The sequence below is a fragment of the Palaemon carinicauda genome, chromosome 39, assembly GCF_036898095.1.
Source record: "Palaemon carinicauda isolate YSFRI2023 chromosome 39, ASM3689809v2, whole genome shotgun sequence".
NCBI lineage: Eukaryota > Metazoa > Arthropoda > Malacostraca > Decapoda > Palaemonidae > Palaemon > Palaemon carinicauda.
This window is the reverse complement of record NC_090763.1, coordinates 45,139,378-45,149,377: the sequence shown is the minus strand read 5'-3', so window position 1 is coordinate 45,149,377 and position 10,000 is coordinate 45,139,378. Positions and strand designations below refer to the sequence as shown.

Here is a 10,000-nt window from a genome sequence, read left to right as displayed (position 1 = left end):
GTATGGTATTCCACTGTCTTGGGTTAGAGTTCTCTTGCTTGAGGGTACACTCGGGCACGCTATTCTATCTAATTACTCTTCCTCTTGTTTTGTTAAAGTTTATGTAGTTCATATAGGAGATATTTATTTTAATATTGTTACTCTTCTTAAATATTTTATTTTTCCTTTTTTCCTTTCCTCACTGGGCTATTTTCTCTGTTGGAGCTCCTGCTTTTCCAAATAGGGTTGTAGCTTAGCAAGTAATAATAATAATAATAATAATAATAATAATAATAATAATAATAATTAAGATTACTGAATGCTGTAAGAAATAAATAGATGTGAATCCATATGAAAATGAAATTCGTGAAAATAAGGGAGAAAATAGTTTTGAAGGGTTTGAATAAAAAGAGTCAATTTTACCGCTTTGAAATTACCATATGATTTTCCTGAAGATTTAACGGAAAAGAAAAAAAATTAAAGTCAATTTTACCGCTTTTAAATTACCATATACTTTTTATACATTTTTACATTTGTCAGATATCATTTATCAAACTCTAACCTTCCCTCAAAATATTAAAGTGTCAATTTTATCGCTTTTAAATTAACATAAAGATACTTTTTATATATTTTTACATTTGACAAAAATCATTTATCAAACTCTAACCTTCCCTCAAAAAATTAAAATGTATATTTTATCGCTTTGAAATTACCATATACTTTTTATACATTTTTACATTTGTCAGATATCATTTATTAAACTCTAACCTTCCCTCAAATTCCTAATTAAATTCAGTCAGTTTAATCGTTGATTCTTTCTCGCTTAGTCATTAAGTTTTCGCAGATCTCTCCGCATCTCTGTCTAGACACCCAATAAATTCATCACTGATTCACCCTTCCCCAATATCATCGAATCAATTACTAAATGTCAAAGCCTGTAAATCCGCCTTACCCAGTTTAATGAGGAAATTGAGTTTTTTTTTTTTTTTTTTTTTTTTTTTTTTTTTTTTTTTTTTTTTTTTTTTAGCATGAGTTATTATAAATCCATTTGCCCTAGACAGTATTCAATTCTAATTATGATACACTTTAAAGATAATAATTCTCATATGTTTTGGAAATGATAACAAGTAAAATATAATGAAAAATATATCCACAGTTTAATGAGGAAATTGAGTTTTTGCTGTTTTTTTAGCACGAGTTAGTATAAAAACATTTGCCTTAAACAGTATTCAATTCTAATTATGGAACACGTTAAAGATAATAATTCTCATATGTTTTGGAAATAACAAGCAATATATAATGAAAAATATATCCATTTCATATTGCTTCGTATTACAAGCCCAAAGGCTCCAACAGGGATAATACCCCGTGAGGAAATGAAATATCATATATTGCCATATCAGCTGAGCGTTTGTGTTCTCGCAATGGTCATTAGTTTTCTACCACTTTACATGAGGATTAAATTGCCACAATGTATGATAATACTACAGCTCTGAGGTCTTTCTAGCCCTCGCTTGGACACGAAGGATTACATCTCATCCTACATCTCTTCGAAGGACTATGCAGATCCATAGTCCTTATCACCAAAGGATGTTTTGTGGTCTCTCAGTTCCTGCGAATGTGTATCAACATCCCCCAAATGAAGATATGGTATGTGGTCATCCTCTAGTCTTGGGATAAGGTGATAAGCTTTTGGAATTTGGATGTCTAATAAATTTTCAAACACGAATTTAACCCAGTAAATGAGCGTATTCCATATGTATATACCCGTACTTTCATAGTGATATATATATATATATATATATATATATATATATATATATATATATATATATATATATATATATATATATATGTATACTGTATATATGTATGCGTATATATATACATATATTTACTGTATATATATATATATATATATATTTATATATATATACATATATATATGTATATATTTATATATATATACATATATATATATTTATATATATATATATATTTATATTCATATATATATTTATATATATATATATATATATATATATATATATATATATATATACGTATATACACATATATATGTATATGTATACTGTATGTATATAAATATATAGATATATACAGTATATATATACATACACATACACGTGTATATATACATACATATATATATATATATATATATATATATATATATATATATATATATATATATATATATATATATATACACACATATATTTTGTGTGCGTGTGTTCAATACAACCAAAAAGTTTACATTACGGGTAATGTTGTCTCCTGATAGATTTTATATCAAAAGTTGTGCCAAGAATTTATGGCAGTTCTCTATAAAATCAAAATAATAATAAAATACATTGAAACCTCACGTCTCTCTCTCTCTCTCTCTCTCTCTCTCTCTCTCTCTCTCTCTCTCTCTCTCTGTGCTTACTGGAGAGGCAGTAAATTGCATCCTGACAACTGGTCCAAAAACAAATGATCTTACTGAGAAGGTAGATAATCTACCGAAGAATATGGAATCAATTAAGTTAACATTTCATACGCTTATGTCCATAAAAATGATAAAATTATATAAGCTAGCAAAGTTATGGGAAAAAACCTAATAATAAATAAATCAATAAAAAACATCCACTACTCTAACTTGTGACGGGCCGAGAGAAGGTTGTGAACTCAAAGGCAGTGTGAAAGCAACTGAGTTAATTTATTAAAGAACACTCTCCTTTATATACAAAACCTCAAGGCAACGGGAAATTACATGTTCGAGAAACAGACAATGTTACATAGGAGAAACGCAGACATGTTTATTCTGGTTCTTTTTAGTGCGAGGGAAGAGTGAAGATACAAGCATAATATATACAAAAGGAATTATGTACGATCGTGTGACACACGGTTGGTACAAACTGAAAGGAAAATGAGGTTGAAAATGCACTTAAAGATAAACTAATTCTAAACACAAGGTCAACCTCAAATGGTAGTGGTATTGTAAACATTGCCGACGAAAAGACCATGAATGAAGCAGTAAACGAGATACAAACCATGGTTACAGACACGGAGACGAGGAAAATTGGAAAACTAATCTAAAATAATAATATACAATTATGAATATGAAGTATTGAATGCTTTAATACAAAAGAATCGTCACCTGAACCATTTCCAAAATGTACAAGAGACGATAAGTTTGATATCCAAGAAAAAACATCGCAGTCGCATACATACATACATGTAAAAATAAGACCTTTAGAGAAAAATTTCAGTAATTATAAAGCTGAAATCTGTAAACTGGTTAAAAGCAATCTGTCAGCAACAGAATAATTTGTTTTAACCTGAACAAAGTAGCAATTCCTAAATTCCGTAGACAACTGAACATTTCTAAAAGACTGCTGTGTTTTAACCACATTATAATCTTCAAAATAATGTTTGTTGATGAAGTATAGAAAATGGACACAGAGAAGCCGAAATGGATAAACGAAAAACAAAACATTTTATTCAGTGAAAAGGTCGATTAGGTTAAAGATGCAAGTGTTAAAAAGGTTAAAGTCAAGTGACCATAGAATGGCGAGACAAAAATTTTCTATATATATATATATATATATATATATATATATATATATATATATATATATATATATATATATATATATATATATATATATATATATATATATATATATATATATATATATATATATATAAATATATATATATATATATATATATATATATATATATATATATATATATATATATATATATATATATAACAAAAATCTAATTTTAAGAAAAAAATTGACACTCCAGTAATAAGAGAAAAATCTCATGAGTTTAGTTTAGCAATACAAAACGGGTACTCCCAGCTACACGATAAAATGGAAGAAAGAACAGAAGAAATAAACAGTAATTTAACAAAGTTTTTATTGGAATCAGCAAACGAAATCAGTGGAAAATTTCTTAAAAAAAAAAAAAAAAAAAAAAAAAAAAAAAAAAAAAAAAAAAAAAAAAAGAGAGAGAGAGAGAGAGAGAGAGAGAGAGAGAGAGAGAGAGAGAGAGAGAGAGAGAGAGAGAGAGAGAGAGATGAAATATAATTGACATTGCTGTCTAAAACAATAAACAAACTAAAAACCCAAGACATTAGTAAACACAATCAGACCATAATTGAGGAAACCCTAAGGAAAGGAAGGAGCATCAAAGTGATGAAGATAAGACTTGGAAAAGGGCACCAACAGATGTTTCATGAAAATGGAAAGATTAGCAACCAAAGAGATGGAGGGATAGAAATTGCTGAGAATTTCTTTACAATAATGACGTATGAAATTAACTTTGCCAATAGAAATAATGAAACACGTGAGCTAGTACCAAACGTAACAGTAGAAGTACAAAAAAGCATAAAAAAAGTATTAAAAGATGCAAAACAACGGGAGAAGATGGCCTATAGAACAGTAGAACTAACCAAAATCACATCTGGTACGAAAGAAAAAAAAATGGTTACGAAATTACCGAATTCGCGGCTACCATAAGGCACTGTAACACCAATTTTAATCATCTTGATTTTAGCATTATATGTAAAGCTCGATTTGAGACCGAGCTAAGATTATTAGAAACATTTTACATAGAAAAACTTCAACCAAAACTAAACCTTTTCAGCAGAAAAGTATTTTAAGTACTATTTATAATTTTAAAGACTAGTTCTTGTTGCCCTGCGTGATATGACCAGTAAAGCAATCCTTAAAGTAAAGTCATTCTATATTTTTTAAACAAAAGACGAAAATCAATAATCCTACGACAGATTCGTTAAATTATTAGAATCCCATTCGTTCTTAATTGACTTTTCAACTGTCGATTGGCATCCAGCCATAGATAATAACAAGAAATTGACATTTAAAAAGCACAATAGACTTACGATGAAGGTAATCAATCAATAGAGTGTTGGAGGGGATTATAGGAAGCGGTTAATCGAAAGGACTATAGTTCGCAGTTATATATTATATTATTATTATTACTTGCTAAGCTACAACCCTAGTTGGAAAAGCAAGATGCTATAAGCCCAGGGGCCCCAACATGGAAAATAGCCCAGTGAGGAAAAGGAAACAAGGAAAAATAATATATTTTAAGAACAGTGACGTTTAATCAAATATTTCCTATATAAACTATGAAAACTTTAACAAAACAAGAAGAAGAGAAATGAGATAGAAAAGTGTACCCGAGTGTACCCTCAAGAAAGAGAATTCTAACCCAAGACAGAGGAAGACCATGGTACAGAGGCTATGGCACTACCCAAGTTACAACACAATCATTTGATTAAGATTTAGGACTAACTTACAGAACGTTGGAATCCCCCGACATGATCTCTTAGGAACATAAAAAATAACAAATGCAGACGTTTCAAGTCCACTGAAGGACAAATACCTCAAACTGGTCCTTATTCATGTCTGAGGTTTGGGCATTTTCATCACTACGCGGGGCACTACGGATTGGTGATGGTGGGAGACTTTAGTCTGAACGTTTACTGCAAACCAACCTACTTTGGGTGTTTCTGACTATTATTATTATTATTATTATTATTACTAGCCAAGCTACAACCCTAGTTGGAAAAGCAAGATGCTATAAGCCCAAGGGCTCCAATATGGAAAAAAATAGGCCAGTGAGGAAAGGAAATAATGAAATAAATAAATGATGAGAACAAGTTAACAATAAATCAATCTAAAAACAGTAACAGCGTCAAAACAGATATGTCCTATATAAACTATTAACAACGTCAAAAACAGATATGTCATATATAAATAATAAAAAGACTCATGTCAGCCTGGTCAACATAAAAATATTTGCTCCAACTATGAACTTTTGAAGTTCTACTGATTCAACTACCCGATTAGGAAGATCATTCCACAACTTGGTCACAGCTGGAATAAAACTTCTAGAATACTGTGTAGTATTGAAACACATAGAGCAGTTCTAACTACTTTTTAAAGGTCACTCATGAATGGCACAGGCAAGGGACAATGACGATGACCTAGAAGCAGGACAAGTATTATCCTAGAGGTACAGATTGACCAGAAACATCGACCCCACATAGAAGTGGGAAAAGATGTAGACAAAGTACAGACTGACCATATATATATATATATATATATATATATATATATATATATATATATATATATAGTCCTAGTTTGGGTAGAGAGAGGCTTAGGCACTGATCATATATATATATATAATATATATATATCATATCATATCATATATATATATATATATATATATATATATATATATATAGTCCTAGTTTGGGTAGAGAGAGGCTTAGGCACTGATCATATATATATAATATATATATATCATATCATATCATATATATATATATATATATATATATATATATATATATATATATGATCAGTGGCCAAGCCTCTCTCTACCCAAACTAGGACTATATATATATATATATATATATATATATATATATATATATATATATATATATAGTCCTAGTTTGGGTAGAGAGAGGCTTGGCCACTGATCATATATATATATATATATATATATATATATATATATATATATATATATATATATATATATATGATATGATATGATATATATATATTATATATATATGATCAGTGCCTAAGCCTCTCTCTACCCAAACTAGGACTAGGAAGGACCAAGCAATGGTAGCTGATGACTCAGCAGATAAACTTTTAGGCTCCCCCAAACCTTCCATCTTTAGCTCACAAGGATGGTGAGGTTGATGCCACTACAAAAATCTATCGAAAGTGAGCTGACTCGAACTCTCGCCCAGTAGATCACCAGTAAGGAAGGTTTTTAGAATGATATATTGTTAATTTATTCTCATCATTTATTTATTTCCTTATTTCCTTTCCTCACTGGACTATTTTTCCCTGTTGGAGCCCTTGGGCTTATGGCATCTTGCTTTTCCAACTAGGGTTGTAGCTTGGCTAATAATAATAATAATAATAATAATAATTTCTTTCAATAATCCAGTACAAGTTTATATTTCTAGGAGTATTGTAAAGTATATTTCACTATCCTTAAATTTCTTAGGTCTTGTTATTAGAAAGTAAGTTCATAGGCACGGTGCAGAAATTCACCTTTGAAATGATGGAATTTTAAATGTGTTCTTGATCATGGTAATAAATTCCCACAGATTATTATCAATATTATTATTATTATTATCATTACTTGCTAAGGTACAACCCTAGTTGGAAAAGCAGGATGCTATAAGCCCAGGGGCCCCAAGAGGGAAAATAGCCCAGTGAGGAAAGGAAACAAGGAAAAAATGAAATATTTTAAGAACAACATCTAAATAAATATTTCCTATATAAACTATAAAAGCTTTAGCAAAACAAGAGAAAGAGAAACCAAATAGGATAGTGTTCCCGATTGTACCCTCAAGCAAGAGAACTCTAACCCAAGACAGTATAAGACCATGGTACATTTATTTTGTACTTACAAAAAAAAAAAAAATACTATCGAATAATATTACAAAAAAGCATCTAGTTTGTGTAACCAAGAGAAGGCATTTTAATAAACGTCAATTTTAATTCTAGAAATATGTTAAATCAATGATACAATGTGATCTTGTGAAATCTATCCAGAGGTGGAGGGTGGGGGGCTGATGTAAGAGAAGCGTACGGGTGGCCCACTGGGTTCATTATGAAGACTTAGTAATGTTGTAATCTACAACTTTTTAAAAATAGACTAAGATGGCTTACAGTATGGTAGGTAAATCTTAAAGTATGGAATAACGTACGGGCGTGTGTGCGTTATAAGTTAAGGAAGGATTCAGAGACTTTTGAAGAAGATGAAAAATCTTCTTCCCATCTAACCTAGGATAGTGGGGTTTGAGGTGGGAGGAGGGGCAGGTAATGGCGTTTTTAATGAAAACTATCAGGCCGGGAGAGTAACTGTGTATGAATAATCTCGGGCATGAAAGAAAAGGAAAGAGTATGAGAAGTTTTTTTTATGCTTATGCAAAATAAACATGTTCAAATTGTAAATATATTACAACGAAATATATTTAAAATTTCAAATAATATTCTCAGAAGAATTCGTATTAGCATGTAACAGTGAATGAAAGAGTATGAGAAGTTTTTAAAATAAACATGTTCAAACTGTAAATATATTACAACGAAATATATCTATTTGAAATTTCAAATAATATTCTCAGAAGAATTCGTATTAGCATGTAACAGTGAATGAAAGAGTATGAGAAGTTTTTAAAATAAACATGTTCAAACTGTAAATATATTACAATGAAATATATCTATTTGAAATTTCAAATAATATTCTCAGAAGAATTCGTATTAGTATGTAACAGTGAATGACAATTGAAAGTTGAATAATAATTGATTTGTATTAATGACGGTGAGTAAATCTATTCCTTCTTACCAGGTCATTTTTTATGCTTATGCAAAATAAACATGTTCAAATTGTAAATATATTACAACGAAATATATTTAAAATTTCAAATAATATTCTCAGAAGAATTCATATTAGCATGTAACAGTGAATGAAAGAGTATGAGAAGTTTTTAAAATAAACATGTTCAAATTGTAAATATATTACAACGAAATATATCTATTTGAAATTTCAAATAATATTCTAGGAAGAATTCATATTAGTATGTAACAGTGAATGACAATTGAAAGTAGAGAGATAATTGATTTGTATCAATGACGCTGAGTAAATCTATTCCTTCTCACCAAGTCATTGAAGATTGGCACGATTCTGTCATACTATTGCCACCTGCAAACTAGAATCGATATTTCCCACTCAGATGAAAAGGAATTGTAAGTAGAGTGAGATGAGGCACTCACAATTGCAATGCCGTCATTAGTGTTAAATCTAGACAGAATAAAATAACTTAATATCTGTAAAGTGCTGATGGAATCAGGATGGCAAAACAATATTTAACATAGACCTTCAGGTCATTGTTTTGAACATATTCTTGGGGACTCAAATTATTATTATTATTATTATTATTATTATTATTATTAAATGCTAAGCTACAACCCTAGTTGGAAAAGCAGGATGCTATAAGCCCGGGGGCCCCAACAGGGAAAATAGCCCAGTGAGGAAAGGAAATAAAGAAAAATAAAATATCTTTAGTATAGTAACAACATTAAAATTAATATTTCCTATAAAAACTATAAAAACTTTAACAAAACAAGAGGAAGAGAAACTAGATAGAAGTGTGCCCGAGTGTACCCTCAAGCAAGAGAACTCTAACCCAAGACAATGGAAGGCCATGGTACAGAGGTTATGGCACTACCCAAGACTAGAGAACAATGGTTTCATTAAAGACCCCTAAATGTGGCATGAGACATTTCACTCATGGAACTTCATGAAAATCGATGAAAATTACCGCGGACATCCATCCTTTGATCAGACGGGCTTCAATAGGACTATAATTTTTTTTTCTATTATAAAAATACAATTACATCTTAGCAATTTACATTATATACGTAATTATTCTTTACAAAATACTGATATGAACTACATTGTTTTACATAGTTATAAATCAGCTCAATACAAATTAAATCAATTAATAAATATATAATATGCAATAACTTTTATCAGATTATCTGCTATATAATACACCTATAAACAGTGGAAATGGTAAAAATTTCAGATGGGGCTATTATGGATTGGGGACAACACTTATGAAAAGTCGTACCAACATGATTTTCTACAATACATTTCGAAGGAACAGATGACACGTGATCAGTTAACATTAATCTTGCCAGTCCTTTAGAAAATCTTCAATAAGTGTTTCGGTTGTTTCAGACTAAGCGCTGCGCAACACTTAAAGAGTGGTGGTTTACAGTTACCTCTAAACACTAGGTTTATGGGACAGCAACATTATTATTATTATTATTATTATTACTATTAGCTAAGCTACAACCGATGCTGGAAAAGCAGGATGCTATAGGCCCAAGCGCTCCAGCATGGAAAATAGCCCAGTGAGGAAAGGAAATAAGGAAAC

The 10,000-nt window shown here is 30.0% G+C and overlaps 1 protein-coding gene across 1 annotated transcript in view; it reads right to left on the bottom strand.

The window, feature by feature from the left end:
* LOC137631377 (alkaline phosphatase, tissue-nonspecific isozyme-like) overlaps positions 1-10,000 on the bottom strand; it is a 37,164-nt gene that overhangs the window by 12,832 nt on the left and 14,332 nt on the right. The gene's annotated exons all lie outside the window — the stretch shown is intronic.